A 15,742-nucleotide genomic window follows, 5' to 3' on the forward strand; every position below is an offset into this window, starting at 1 on the left:
AGTGTGTGTAATTGGATTTTGTGTCTGCTTACTGGGGTGAATAAAGCCAGGTGGGAGAAATTCTTTCACACTGGTGTTAACTGGCACATGACCCGAATCAATAGAAACATGAGCAGAGGGTGCAATCATGAGTGGCTGATTTGCTGCCCTGTGTCTTCACCAGGGCAGCTGTTCCCTCCCCAGGAAGATGTCAGTGCTCCTGAGCCAGGGCTGCATGTTATGCTGCCTGTTTCTAACCCCCTGGTGCACTTTAGAGGAGGAGGAAGAGTGCATTGTGCCTTTTATTCGCTGTGTTCTCTGGCTTTTTCTACTAGGTTAGAAGCACCTTAGAAGCAGGAGCGTATATAGGTTGCTTATTCCTAATCCAAAAATATGAAATAGAAAATGCACCAAACTCTGAAACTTTTTGAAGGCTAAGCTTGGGCTTAAAGAAAATGCTCATTGGGGGCCAGGTGCAGTGGCTCATGCCTGTCATCCTAGCACTATGGGAGGCCGAGGTGGGTAGATTTCCCAGAGCTCACAGGTTCGAGACCAGCCTGAGCCAGGTGGTCAAAAATAGCCAGGTGTCGGGAGGCTGAGGCAAGAGAATCGCTTAAGCCCAGGAGTTGGAGGTTGCTGTGAGCTGTGTGAGGCCACGGCACTCTACCGAGGGCCATAAAGTGAGACTCTGTCTCTACAAAAAAAAAAAAAAAAAAAAAAAATAGCCAGGTTTTAGGGCCGGCATCTGTAGTCCTAGCTACTTGGGAGGCTGAGGCAAGAGAATTGCTTCAGCCCAAGAGTTTGAGGTTGCTGTTATCTGTGATGCCACAGCACTGTACCAGGGGTGACAAAGTGAGACTCTGTCTTAAAAAACAAACAAACAAACAACAACAACAAAAAAAAAAAAACAAAGAAAATGCTCATTGAATTGTTGTGGATTTTTAATTTTTTTTTTAAATTTGCTCAGTCACTCCACCCTCCTCGGCCTCCTTGAGTAATGGGATTATAGGTATGAGCCACTGCACTCAGCCTGATTTTTTATTTTTGGACTAGATATGCTAAACTGATAAGTATAATACAAATATTCAAAGATCTAAAGAAACCAAGAATTTGAAATGCTTCTTGTCCCAAGCATTTCAGATAGGAGATAGTCAACCTGTAATAATAACTAACAGCCTCTATTTACAATCTCCCCCATGTACCTGCTATTTTACAGATGGTACTTTAGTATGTGCAAGAACTCTTTCGTGCAGTGGTTCTCAACCTGTGGGTCGTGACCCACAGGAACTGTATTAAAGGGCCGCGGCATTAGGAAGGTTGAGAACCACTGCAACTGGTTCAGTTTGTTGAGGTTGCTGTAACAAATTATCTTAGACTGCGTAATTTATAAACAAAAGAAATTTACTGCTCACAGTTCTGCAGGCTAGCAAGTCCATGATCAAGGTGCCCCAGATTAGATGTCTGGTGAGATGTCACAGAAGGTGCCTTTTTGTGTCCTTACATGGTGAAAGGATAGATCAAGCTCCCGAGGGCCCCTTTTATAAGGACACTACTCCCATTTTTGAGGGCTGTGCCTTTATGACCTAGTCACCTACCAAAAGCCCCACCTCTTGATACTAAGTTGCAACATAGTGATTTTAGGGGAGACAAAGATTCAAAGCATAGAAATAATGTTATCCTTGTTTCACAGCTGAGGGAACTGAGGATCAGGGAATTGAAGCAACTTTCTCCATGTCATGCTGCTAGTCAAGTGGCAGGGGTGGTGTTCACACACAAATCCCTTTAGCTTCTAGACCCTTGTTTCCCCTCCACACCACCAGGAAATTAGGCCGTACTCATCTCTGTGGTCTCCATGTTGTTCAACTCAGAACCTAGCACTTAATGATACAGTAACGATTCACTGAGTGAACCAGCAGGGATGTGTGATACAAAAACTTGTGCTAGGATATTGGCCAACATTCCCCAAAGCCCAGCATCCAAGGGTGGAGATCCTAGAGGTCGCTTCTGCAGGCGGTCCTGAACTTCTGTACAGGCCATTCCAATCTGAACTAAGCTTGTTTAATGTGTGGGAAGGAATTCCATTTTAGAGCATTAAATATCTTTTCCAGGCCATTTAGCTACCTGCCTCCTCTCAAAACACTAAAAGCAAAGCAATTATACGATAATGAAGATAAATTACTTGACCAGTTTTCATAGTAAAGCAATTGATTTTGGTTATTCCCCACGAAATGCTATGCACTAAATTCTTAAGACTGGAGAGAGAACTTCCAGGACTTTCTGCTTACCTTGAGAAGGGCAAAGGGTCTGATGGTGTGAGGGGCAAGGATGAGATTTGCATATGGTATTTAAGGCTGTAATCTGAGCCAAACCCCTTTCAGCTAACTTTATCCCACCTCATTTCCATGGCTTCCTTTGAGAATTCAGAATCAAAATCCAGGGGCCACCATCTAGTAACCACAGGGTCTACACTCTAGCCCAGGCCTGGGAGCCCCTTATGGGTGCCGCCCACTCTCTCTCTCTTTTTCTCTCTCTTTCTCTCTCTCTTTCTCTCTCTCTCTGCTTTGCTCTTTCCACTGAAGAGCCCACGGAGCACACATGCCAGCAGGCAGCCCTGAAAGCCAGCCTTGTTTGCCCAGCCTCTGATAAAGGCTTGCTTGTCTGCCTCCTTCTGAAGGCCAGGGGTGGGCTGAATTTTTGGGAGAGTGGGCGGTCCCAGGGTCCTCTTTGTGTTGCTCCTGAGACCAGAAGGTAGGAGCAGTGTGAAGACACAGGCTGTCACTGGGGCTGCCAGAAACCAGTCCACCCAGGAAGCAAAATGGCACCACAGCTGTGGTGAACAGAGCTGCAGAAACCCAGGAACTTGGGGTCCACAAAAGTCCCACCTCTGCCCAGGGACCGCGGGGTCCATGCAGGGCAAACACGCTACTTGCTCCTTAGCTTCTAGACTGGCAGCCAGCCTCACTGAAACTGTCCCCTATCATCTTACCACTGACCAAATCAGTAAGCCCCAGAGACTTCCCATCTCCATTGTCTTTGCTCTGCAATTTTTCAAGGCCTGGATGCAGAATTTCCTGCCTTGGTGGTTCCTGTATCCCTGGTTTTACTTTGGCCTTTCTGGGTGTGTCTTATTTTCTCCTTTTTATTTCTCTCTCCTGTAAAATGACTCAGCTCTCAACTTCGGATGGCCTGGGGCTTTTCCTTTTCTCTTCCTATTCAGTTCTTTCCTAGCCCTGAAAGACCCCATCTCTACACCTTTGCCCCCCTTTTTTCCTCTCAAGGCCCTGCCACTTGTGTCTGGGCTTCCACGTGATGCACCCTAGACCTGACCTGTGTGCATAAACCAGCTCCTCTCCCTGCCTCCCACTTCTCCTTTGTTTTCTAGATCACATTTTTTTTTTTTTTAAGAGACAGTCTCACTCTGTTGCACTCAGAAGAGTGCTGTGGCATCACACAGCTCACAACAACCTCCAACTCCTAGGCTTAGGTGATCTCTTGCCTCAGCCTCCCGAGTAGCTGGGATTACAGGTGCCCACCACAACGCCCGGCTATTTTTTGTTGCAGTTTGGCCGGGGCCAGGTCTGAACCTGCCACCCACATGGGGCCCGCGCCCTACTCACTGAGCCACAGGCACCAACCACCCTAGATCACATTTGGTACCCAAGTCCTCTCAAGCTTTTTTTTTTTCCTGCAATTTTTGGCCAGGGCTGGGTTCGAACCCGCCACCTCCGGCATATGGGGCTGGCGCCCTACTCCTTTGAGCCACAGGCGCCGCCCCCTCTCAAGCTTTTTAATAAAATATTCCTTTACCTTCTCTTTCCCCTATGCCGATTTTTACCTTGTAGTCAGTATGATAGAATGGAAAGTGTGGATTTGGGGCCAGAGATAGGGTTTGGTTCTGATAGCACCATTTTCTGGTTGTGCAACCTCAGGCAGATGGCAAGACTTAAGCTTCTGATTCCTTGTCCACCAATTAGACACGTGTAGAAATATGGATCCGTGCTCGCCACATACAGAGCAAGGTTCCTCCACCGAGGTGCTGACACTGGGCTGGGAAATTCTTTGTTGTGGGGGGCCGTCTTATGCATTGTAGGATGTCTGCTAGTAGCATCTTCCACCTCCAGTTATGACAACAAAATACGTCTCCAGATACTGCCAAATGTTCCCTGGGGAGCTAAACTGGGCTGTTTGAGAACTGCTGGTGTAGAGTGATGCCAAGTCTTGGGTTGTGGGTGACAGCATGGACCCAGGTTTTCAGGTTTTGACCTCTCAGTCATTAGCCACCTGTCTGAGGGGCCTTCATCACTTCTGATCAGTCTTTTTCTTGATTTCCTTTGATGTCTTCAGGCACTGTGCAGACTTGCTTCATCACATTGTGCTGAATTGAGTTGCGAAATAAAAGGCATGTTTTTCCATGTTTTTCTTGTGCTGAGTGCCCTCACAGGGCCTGCTGAGGTCAATGGCAGAATTTATTTAGCCATGGCCCAAGTGCAGCTCTTTGGTCCCTTGTCCGGGAAAGCAAAGAAGGGCAAGGATGTCCTCCTGTGAGGACTGCTGGTGTCCTAGGGAAAGAACCTGTGCTCACTGTTTGTCCCAAGAGCAAAGCTAAGACCCTGGTAAGTCAAAGAAGCTGCTACAGACCCAAAGTCTATCCTCATGGTCGTAACAGACAGGCGGCAATAGAACAAAAAGTCTGAGGTGCCAGAGTTCAAGGTGAACTGTGTGTTCTCTTTGTATTGAGCATGCTCCAGAGGGTTCAAAGGCACCCCCTCCTTGGGCTCTTAGGGAAGACTCCTGTTTCTCCTCCTAGAGGGCCTTAAGAACATTAGTATCCTACAGGTTCTGGAGGTTCTGGGAAGGATTGCAATGGAGAAACCTGTAAACCAGGGTTTCTCAAATGCATTTGACCATGGGTTGTTTTTCTCCACATCTATTAATTTTTTTCCATTGTGGGAGATGCTATGTTTAAAAATGTCTCAGTTTGAGTTACTGTCACAAAATACCATGGACAGAGTGGCTTATAAACAATAGAAATTTATTTTTCACAGTTCTAGAGGCTAGAAGGCTAAGATCAGGATGCCAGCATGGTTGCATTCTAGAGAGGACCCTTTCCCAGGTTGCAAAGATGGACAATTTCTTACTATATCTTCATATGGCAGAAGGAGGGTGAATTAACTGTCTGGCCTCTTTTTAAAAGGACACTAATCCCATCCATGAGGACCCCACCCTAATCACTTTCCAAAGTGACCTAATCACCTTCCAAAGACCTTCACCTCCCAATCCCATCATATTAGAATTAGAGTTTCAAAATATGAATTTTGCAGGGGCACAAACTTTGATCTCATAAACCCTGAGCATGGAAGCAGGAACAGAGGACTAAGACAGGAACTGCATGATTAGATCCCCAGGGCAGGGTGATGGCAGAGTCCCGAGTTAGGCAGAATGGAGACATAGTTCTGGAAAAGGAGTTGACCTGGTGCTAAACCAAACTCCAGATTTTGGGGCCCTTAGTTTTCCTATAACTAGTGAAAGTATATGTTACAAAGGTTAGAGTCAGTACAAAGGAGAAAGAGAAAGGGAGAAGGAAGGAAAATGAACATATATTGAATATCTCTTACGAGGCAATTTACCTATGAGGTAAATATTAATATCACTATTTTACAGATGAGGAAACTGAGGCTTATGGTCCTCTGCTTACATAAATATGGTATGGATTCATAAAAATGTCATGATGATAAGAATAAAATTCTAAAATCAGAATGCCCTATCCAATACCAAATCGTTTTTTTTTAAATTCATGTAAAGACCATTCCTTGGGCCTGGCCAGTTTGGGTTGGTATCTGTTCATTTTGCTTTCAAAGATGAACACAGCTGGATAGAAAAGTGATGAGAACATGTTTTAATTGTTAATAACTATTGCAATAGGGAAAAGAGTCCACTGTGAACTGAACTCAATTTTGAGTTGTATGCACATATAGAGGTGTCTTGGGTATTTTAAAAATAGAATGAGCTCAGTAGAGTCAGGGATGTGAAACATTTTTTAAAAGTTGGAAGGAGGGTCCATGTGAAACCCATTTGGGTTTGCAAACTGGAGTTAGGCTCCTACCTTCCTGTGGAGTCTGGGAGAGAGGGATCCTGTCATCAGATGTTGACTGAGACAAACAGTAAATTCTGTAGGCAGCCTTGAGTTTTCCCAGGGAGGCACTTTAAGAGGGGGCTAGCATCATTCTAGGGATGTGACCTTGAGCCATCAGAAACTATATTAGTGTTTTTTTAAGGCTCTGTAGGCCACAGTTGAAAGGCCTATTTAAGAAGCAGGCTCTGGGGCGGCGCCTGTGGCTCAGCGGGTAGGGCGCTGGCCCCATATGCCGAGGGTGGCGGGTTCAAACCCAGCCCCGGCCAAACTGCAACAAAAAAAAAAAAAAAGAAATAGCCGGGCGTTGTGGCGGGTGCCTGTAGTCCCAGCTACTCGGGAGGCTGAGGCAAGAGAATTGCCTAAGCCCAAGGATTTGGAGGTTGCTGTGAGCTGTGTGATGCCACAGCACTCTACCGAGGGCGATAAGGTGAGACTCTGTCTCTACAAAAAAAAAAAAAAAAAGAAGCAGGCTCTGAAGCTGACTAGAGTTTGGTCAAAGAGAGAATCTTTGTCACTATTCTCTAAATTTAGGAAATGAACAAATTATTAAAATAAGATTTTAAAAAATAGCCAGGACCCAAATTCATGCTGTAAAAGTGAAGGTTAAATGCCTCAGGGGAGGTGCAGGGTTGGAGAATTGAACTGGAATCCGTACTGATAATACTCAGCATGGGTAGATTTTGCTGTGGTTTAATATTTAACAAATGTTATTTCCTGTCACATAGCTGAACTAAATACCACGCATTTTTGTGATTGAATATTATGAGCTACAGAACATACATGCTAATAACATGGTTCAGGCAGCCCGTGGGCACTTCTCAAATGACCTAAAAGGAGGGTAAAGTTTTTTCATTTTCCTTGAGGTTTTGTGTTGTCTTATGATTCCCTTCTTGTGTCAAACTTTCAGTTTCCCCCTTAAAGGGAAAACTTTTATAGAAGTGGTATTTTAAACATTGTCATGGCAAACCTTTAAAAAAATTCTTGGGCAGCGCCTGTGGCTCAGTCAGTAAGGCGCCGGCCCCATATGCCGAGGGTGGCGGGTTCAAACCCAGCCCCGGCCAAACTGCATCCAAAAAATAGCCGGGCGTTGTGGCAGGCGCCTGTAGTCCCCGCTACCCGGGAGGCTGAGGCAAGAGAATCGCTTAAGCCCAGGAGTTGGAGGTTGCTGTGAGCTGTGTGAGGCCACGGCACTCTACCGAGGGCCATAAAGTGAGACTCTGTCTCTACAAAAAAAAAAAAAAAAAAAAAAAATTCTTCATGCCTACATTTTTACACACTGGCCTATCCTTGACTTTGGCTTTGTTTCGAGGATATACATTCTGGAATAGCAGTGAGGGTAATGAGATTGCAGACCTCCAACCACACAAAACAAGAAGGCGGCTTTGCAAAGCAGCTCCAGTCCAGTTACAGTGTTGCTCTTGAGGAGTCTGGCGCTGCAGGCAGTCTGAGCATTCCTTATTTGGGGAATAGCCAATGAAACCACACAGACACTGACATTAAGACATTCTTTCTCTAGATTATGCAGCATTGTACAGAGCAAAAAAGTCACAGGCATAAAGGAGTGAATTCAGCCATCTGCAAAGGGGAGGATGTTCTTGGGAGTCCAGATGTGTTCCTGGGGCTTGAGCAGGAATTGGTCTGACAGTGACAGTTTGGTTGGGGCTGATAACTAGGAGGCTACTGGTAAGTGTTGGTGATGTGTTCCTGAGCTCTGCTAATGCCTCCTCAGCATCAGTCCTCTGCTGACATCTGGCAGATTCAGAGAGGCCAGACATTAAGGATATATTACAGAGTGTTTTTCTCCACAGATAAACACCAAAGAGGGGACAAAGTCTTCAGCTGCAATTGGCCTGGAATGCTGCTTCGCCAAGCAAATGTATCTAATCTGATCTCTACAATCTGCAGGAGAAGGTAGAACTTTATATTTACATTTTGTTTGAATGCTTTCTGGAGAAAAGCAAAGGAAAAGTACAAAGAACAGCAGATGTAGACCTTTGATAATAGATGGAGTGGAGAGATGGTATGGGAGGACTTTGCAGGGAGTTAGATGAAGTTTGGAGAATCAGACAGTATAACAAGGTTACCATTAGAAGAAGAGAAAGCATCTCAATATATTTGTTAGATAACAGTTCTGAGAAATTGTTCATCACAAAGAGTAAGATGACCACTTGATGCAGTCAAGAAGGGACAGGAAATGGGGCAGGCTGAGTTATGAAAGCTATTCTCAGAAATGACCCAAATTGATACTGAGCTGTTGTCCTTGAGCAACTTTGGGGAAAACTGTCCCAGAGTCTGTTTTTCTTACAGGTTGAGGTCCAAGGGCTAGATACACATGGGGAGCTTGGTGGAAAGACAGGGTCTTCTCAGGTGAGAAGAGCATCCTTCCAATTTAGGGCATTCCTTGCTTTAGGAAGTGTTGGCTATCCCCTGGTGCGGCTTCCCTAGTGATGAAGCTATCAGTGTTAAATGAAGTCATGCACATATAGCCCTGTGCATACCACGGGCACGTCATATTTGATCAGTGTTTATTAGTGTGGTTAAGTGAACTGAATACCTTCAATTTTTTCTCCACTCTAAAATTCAGTGATTCTTTGAACTGGGGAGGGAAGTATAGAGTTTACTTTAAGGAACAGTGGAACAAAAACATTTAAAATTATCTAGGTGAAAATTTATTGAACTGTGTGTATTTGTGTCAGGCATTTGTAGGCAATGTGAAAAATGCTCTAATGAATGAGATATCATCCCTGCTTGAAAATGCTTCCCTCTGACTCTCAAAGAATGTATGAATTTTTCCTATAACTTGAATGTTTTTGTCCCTAAATTCTTTTTGGGAAGACCATTTTTCCATACTAGTGGCTTATTCCTAAGGTTTGTTGTGAGTAATCTGCAGTATTATCACAGGTTGGGTATCCTTTACCCAAAATGCTTGGACAGAAGTGTTTCGGATTTTGGATCCTTTGTGTTTGCATTCTGAACCCCAAAATGTCCCCCAAAGCATTTCCTTTGCATGTCATGTTAGCACTTAAAAAGTTTTGAATTTTAGAATATTTTAGATTTTGGATTTGGGGATTAGGAATGCTCAACGTGTATTGATATTTAAGGCGTTGCTATTTGTAGAGGATTTATTTTTAAACAATTTAGAATGAACTCATGATAATTTCCATTATACTCTAACAAGAATTCCAATATGATTACTTTTTTTTTTTTTTTTGGTCAGTGGTAAGATAGGGTTTTATTAAAAAGGAATACAGAAGGAGTAAAAAGTACCAGAGCTTCTGGCAAAGGGGAAAAAGACCCAAGTCAGAAGTCTTCCACATGTGTCCTTTGTCTAAGGGAATATATAGTATTAGGTCTTTGTAGTTTTGCCTCAGGGTGTGTGCTCCCCACTCAAGGTGGGACTACCCAAAATGTTTCAGACTGCTTTCTTTGTTCATGACCTTGCTAGAGCCCAGAGGATGTAGCCTGAAAAGGGCAGCCTGTTTGTGCCTAGAGATGAGGGTCTGATTTCTGAGCTCACTTGGGCCTAGAGGATGGGGGGATCCCTGTATAGCCCTGAGTGGGGAATCCTGTATCAGTTCTCCCTCTCCAAATAGAAGCTTTAACTGCAGTTAGCATCACTAGGGAAGCTTTAACCGCTCTAAATTGCTTCCTGTTGGAGATGGATGATGCCATAGAGGGGGCAGATAGAGGTTCCTCAGAGGAGGACGATCCACGGTTCATGGTAATTAGAAACCAGGTTGATCCCTCTAGCTTGGGGTAAAAAAATTCTCTTCATGAAATTTCCCAGGCCTAGGAAACTGGGGTCCCTTATCCAGGATTGAATGGGGGAACCCTGTATCAATAGAAGGGGGCAGTGGAGGGTGTTTCTGGAGGGAGGGTGATCCAAGGTCTGCAACAGAATCAGGTCTTGGGCTGGAACCCTTTTCACTCTTTGTGGCCTGATGACATTATCTCTGGAAGACATAAATCTGATTAGTATATCATCTGACAGCTAAAGATAGCCTTTTGAATGTAAAAGTCCAGTAAGGTTATGAGAAGTATAAATAATTAGGTCTGGTTCCAAAGTTAGCTTAATTGCCTCTGGGCTTACGAGGGCTACAGCTGCTATAACCTGCAGACAGTGTGGCCATACCTTGGCCATGGTGTCAATTTCTTTAGAAGGTGAGCTATAGGTTGTAAAACAGGGTCAAGACTCCTAGGACAATTCCAGTCTGCTTTGTAACATACAGATTAAATTGTTGTCCAATTGGAAGACTTAAAGCAGAAGCCTGTAGAAGAACATTTTTCAATTGGTGGAATGCCTTATCTACCTCTGGTTCACATTCTAGGGTGACCAGGCATTCTTTCTGAGCATTTTTAATTAAAGAATAGAGTGGTCCAGCCATTTCACTATATCTAGGAATCTAGAGTCTGCAACAGCCTTGGATTCCTAAGAAGCCTCAAAGATGTCTTAGAGTTCAAGGTTTAGGGTAAGCCAATATTGGTTCTAGACTTTCTTTGCCCAAGGCTCTCTTCACCTGTGAAAGTTGGAGACCCAAATAGTGCACTTTGGCACACATTGGGCTTAAGTTGGAAACTTTGTACCCATAATCATTTAGAAAGTTTAATAGAGCATGGGTAGCTTTGTGGCATTCCTATGCATCTGGTGCTCCCAAAAAAATGACATCCAAATACTGAATAGGAGTTGCTGTGGGATATGAAAACAACTCAAGTGGCTCAGCACCTGTAGCTCAAGTGGCGAGGGCACAAGCCACACACACTGTAGCTGGCAGGTTCAAATCCAGCCCAGGCCTGCCAAACAACAATGACAACTATAAAAACAACAAAAAAATAGCCAGGCATTGTGGTGGGCACCTTAATCCCAACTACTTGTGTGGCTGAGGCAAGAGAATCACTTAAGCCCAAGAGTTTGAGGTTGCTGTGAGCTGTGACACCATAGCACTCTCCCCCAGGGAGACAGCTTGAGACTCTGTCTCAAAAAAACAAAAGACTCAAGTCTTGGGTTAAGATTTGTCCAAACAAGTGAGGGTTGTCCCTAAATCCCTAAGATAATTTGGACCAGTTGAGCATGTTTTGCTCTTTCCCCTTGTCCCTTGATAGCCCATACTTCTGGGTAATTTTTGTCTCTAATAAGGGAAGACATAGTATAGGTTTTTATCTCACATTCATATAAATGGTTGTTCCTGCTTTAGTTAGTATGTCCCTCTGGAAAAGGGGAACAGATTTTCAGGTATGATTAGGAAGGCATGGGAGAACAGCCAGTCATCCCAATTGCAGCTGAGTGATTAAAGGCTGAGTAACCGGCTTTCCAGACACCCCCTGTATAGTTTCAGATTTAGGCGACAGAAGACCAGGTTAGAGAGTACAGAAAAGGTGGCTCCAGTGTCCAGAAGAAACTGTCTCCTCGCCCTCCACTATGAGGCACACCCAGGGCTCTTGAGGGGTGATGACACAAGCTAGAGCCATGAGCAACTGCCCTGGGCACCTTCAGTCCACTTTGGGGGGCAGATGGGGGTCACTGTCCAGGAGGCCTTCACCTCTAGGGACAGGCTGCCCTCCAGGATCACCCTTGCTTTCTGGACAGGGGCCCAGGGGCTGCCGGGGGTCATCTATTTTGAAGTGGCCAGTCTGATCACATCACATTGGAAGCACTAGTTCTTAGCTCATCTGGCTTCCCTCTGCCCCCGAATGGTACCCATTTGTTGGAGTGCTATTACTAGAGCTGTCATTCTTTTTTTATCCCTTCTCTCTTTTCCTCCTCTTTCTCCTGATCTTGATTATAGAAGACCGCTGTGGCCATTTTAAGAAGATTCTCCAGGTTATGATCCCGGCCTAGAGACAATTTCTAGAGTTTTCTTGGAATGTCTGGGGCCACCTGATAAATGATAAATTTATCTTTTAAAATAATTTGGTCCTCTAAGGAGTAGGGTGTCAACTGAGTTTTCTCATTACCTCCCTAAGCCATTCAAGAAAGGCTGAGAGACTCTCATTTTGCTCCTAACAGTAGACAACATGGAATAGTTCATAGGCTTTTTCGTGGATTGACGTAAACATTCTAGGATACATGTTAGACAATGTTTACGCCACCAGTCACCTTGTTTTTCAGGGTCCCATTTGGTTGCAGCCGTCATTGTTGTTTGGCAGGCTGGGGCTGGATTCGAACCCACCAGCTCAGGTGTATGTGGCTGGCGCCTTAGCCGCTTGAGCCACAGGCACCGAGCCTCAGGGTCCCATTTGGGATCCTCAAAGGGAACTGCCTTCCTGTGGGGTATCTGTCCCTTTCCTTAGAGGACATAACTGCTATCAGTATTGCACATGAACCACAAATCACCCCACTTCCTAGCCTCATCCAAGAATTCATTTTTCTCATTTAATGTTAAAGATTTTTTTCTTTTTTTAGAGACAGAGTCTCCCTTTATCACCCGTGCCTTAGCCTCCCGAGTAGCTGGGACTACAGGCGCCCACCACAACGCCCAGCTATTTTTTTGTTGCAGTTTGGCCGGGGCTGGGTTCGAACCGGCCACCCTTGGTATATGGGGCCAGCACCCTACTCACTGAACCGCAGGCGCCGTCCTCTAATGTTAAAGTTTGATCTAGTAGTACCTAGTAGCATTACCTCTCTCCAAGAGAGGTCAAAGCTTTGTCCTAACCCTTGGAGAAGCCTTTCAGCCAAACAAAAGGAAGCATCCTTCCAATGCTTGGAGAAGAATTCCTGAGGACAGTGGCCTCCTCGGCCCCTGTGCTTGTCTGGATTTAGCCACAATTACCAGTATAGCACTTTGTACCTGCTGGCTTTCCTATACTTATTACTTGCTGGCAGCACAGCCTGAGAAATCAAGTATCCGGGAACCTGGTCCCACCTGCTGCAAGTTTTGCCCCTTTCTGCGCCTGCCATTGAGTATATACCTGCCAATCAAAGTGGGGCTGAGCCCTGCCCTGGAGAAAATGGCTGCCCGGTGCTTGCACTTGCAACCCTTTATCATTTTTACAAGCTTTTTCTAAACCACAGTAACAAAGGAAATAGGCTTTTTATTTGGGCAGGTCTTAAATGCTATATTTTCTACCCTTCTTTTCCCCCCAAAAGTTAGCAAGGCAACAATAATTAAACTCAGTAAAAAATAAGCATTGAGAGACCTTTAAAAATTTTTGTATTAGAATTAGTTTCAACTAGCTGAAGTCTTAGAGAACCCTAGAATGACTTTGAACCTTTCCATTTACACTAATAGACCAGGAAAAAATCAAATACCCAGGGTCATTTTCTTTGCCTTTCTTCATTTCTAAAGGTTGTCTTCCTTTCTTTTTTTTCTTTTAAAGAAGAGGCTGAACTATAGCCTAGGGTTTAGGGCCAATCTAGCCTCAGGGGATTGCCCCAGGCTTCCCTTCCTAGGCTCCTGTCTGGGGAGTCATTTTACCCTTTGTTTGCAGCCAACTTCTTGGCCTCTAACGATTAACGTAGTTGAGCTTTTTCTCAAACATGCAGAAAAGCCAATTGAGTTTAATTTTGCAGTGAAAGGCAATGAAAAGGACCTTTTTGAAACGTGCTTATAACATCTCAAAAATACCAGAAAGGACCAGTACAAACTTAACTAAATATATAAAGCAAACCTGTATCAACACTAAAACAGCATGCAAAGTATAAGGAGAGAGAGAGAGAGTGGCAGGGGTTTGTGGAAACAAGTAGAAGTTTGGGACCCAGGAAGATTTGAGTGGGTAGTAAAAGAGCTGGGAGAGCACATTTTTCAGAAGGCCTTCCAGTGCCATGGAAGAGGGGGACCCCAGGATCTCTGCCTGCTACTTCTGTTTGCTCTGCTCTCAAGCCTCCTAACATTCCCTTCCACTCTTCTTTTGGAGCCAAGGGGAATTAGAAAGTTCATTCCCCAACAGCCTCTCACCCATGATATGGAGGTGGGCAGCTGCACTATGTACTTTTAGGGGCTGATGGACATCCAAATTATTAGTCTCCGTTATCACGATTATAGAGAAAAACAGGATACAGTGAAGTGGTTCCATTGCTTACCACAGATTTCCACTCCCGGACGATGGCCCGCCCAAAAATATGTTACTGGAATTTCTTCTTCAGTAGGTCCTTGGTCTTGGAGATTCGCAGAATGAACCCACGGACCACACATCAGTGGTAAGATAGGATTTTCTTAGACAGAAAGGAATATAGAAGGAGTAAAAGTACTAGAGCTTCTGGCAAAGGGGAAAACCTGAGTCCGAAGTCTTCCCCCAATATGATTTCTTTGAGGGGGGAAGAGTAGAGAGCAGGAATTGTGTGTAGTGCAGCCTTTGTTCATGTTTGCTGTGGCCCAGCGTCCTCCTTTTGTGGACCCCCCATTTAGAATGGTGGGGACAATTACTTATTTTAGGGTTTCCCTAAATATGGGGATTGTTAAACTCTGGGTACATCCAAGAGTGTGTGGCAGGCTTCTGTTGCCGTCTGTCACACATGGTGAGGTATAAGGTTGTAAACTGCCATTTCCCAGGGTGAACATGCATGTGTGTCCTCCAGTGCAGTGCTTTGAAAACTGGCAGTTGAAAAAGAAATGTTGAATAGTCTTAAAAAGAAGTAAAAACTTCCTGAGAAACCTTCAAACCTCAGAAATGGATTTCTAGAAATTTCCATCATAATACATTTTCCTGTTCTGTCTGTCTCTCATTTAGTCTTGGTGTCTTGTCCTGTCTTTGAATTTTGTGTGAAATTGTCTTCTAGGGGTTTATAGAATAACCCAGATTGACAGAGCCTAAAAGGTTTGGGGCATGCAGAGTGGAGTGGAACCTGCAGCTGAGGAAAAGTCCAGGGAAGCAGCCTGCAGGAATCTGCTTCAGTGGAAGACAGCTGGGGACTTGGTGCCAGGAGTTCTGAGTTCCCAGCTCTGCACTCACTGGATTCTAGACCTTGGGAAAAGCACCCAGAAGTTGTGGTCTGCTCTGGATCCTTGTGAAGTTTGAATGAGATTTTGCTGTTGAGAGGGCCTTTTGGGAGGCAAAGGTTCATTCTTGACCATCCCTCCTTGCAATGTAGGAACAAAACAAAATTAAACAAAGCTGAGATTAAATAGATGTTGCTACTTGAGTACTTTTGGGTTCCTATATCTTGAAGCAGATGGGGGAGAAGTGACAAAGTACCGAAAGAAGATGTATGTAGACTTCTCTGAGCCTTCTCATCCCTCCTGGAGAGCCAGTGGGCTTCTGACAGACCAAGGTTCTAGATAGGGTGTTGCCCCCTTTCTGCTCGAGAGGATCAAGAGGAAGGAAGCTTGGGTGGAATTGATCCTCTTGGCTTTGGGCCAACTGACGAGTAGGCACTTTGAGAGCAGAATAGGAAGGTGGGCTCATAGAGAGGCAAGGAGTGAAGGAGGCACTTTGAGAGCAGAATAGAAAGGTGGGCTCATAGAGAGGCAAGGAGTGAAGGAGGTGACAGAAATAGAAATGAGTGTGAAGACGACTGACAGACAGGCTAGGAGAGGGTTAGAAAGAGGAGGACAGTAGGGCCTACCACGGCCATGGGGAGCCAGAGCCTTAGCTGCTGACCCCAGAACAGCATCCCACTCCTGCCTTTTTGGCAAGCACAAAGGTTTGGGTTTCTATTGGGCAAGATACAAAATTCTGATTGGTTGAATTAAACTC

General features: G+C 44.8%; 1 protein-coding gene across 4 annotated transcripts in view; it reads left to right on the forward strand.

Moving 5' to 3' along the window:
- Positions 1 to 15,742, forward strand: part of STON1 (stonin 1) — a 70,698-nt gene that overhangs the window by 32,564 nt on the left and 22,392 nt on the right. For 3 of the 4 annotated variants that reach the window (XM_053588934.1, XM_053588931.1, XM_053588933.1), the window contains exon 2: positions 7,921 to 8,023. The gene's annotated coding sequence lies outside the window, so the exon portion shown is untranslated. Of the gene's footprint in view, positions 1 to 7,628; positions 7,796 to 7,920; positions 8,024 to 15,742 lie in introns of all 4 variants that reach the window. The other variant, XM_053588932.1, reaches the window with a different exon arrangement.

The sequence above is a fragment of the Nycticebus coucang genome, chromosome 4, assembly GCF_027406575.1.
Source record: "Nycticebus coucang isolate mNycCou1 chromosome 4, mNycCou1.pri, whole genome shotgun sequence".
NCBI lineage: Eukaryota > Metazoa > Chordata > Mammalia > Primates > Lorisidae > Nycticebus > Nycticebus coucang.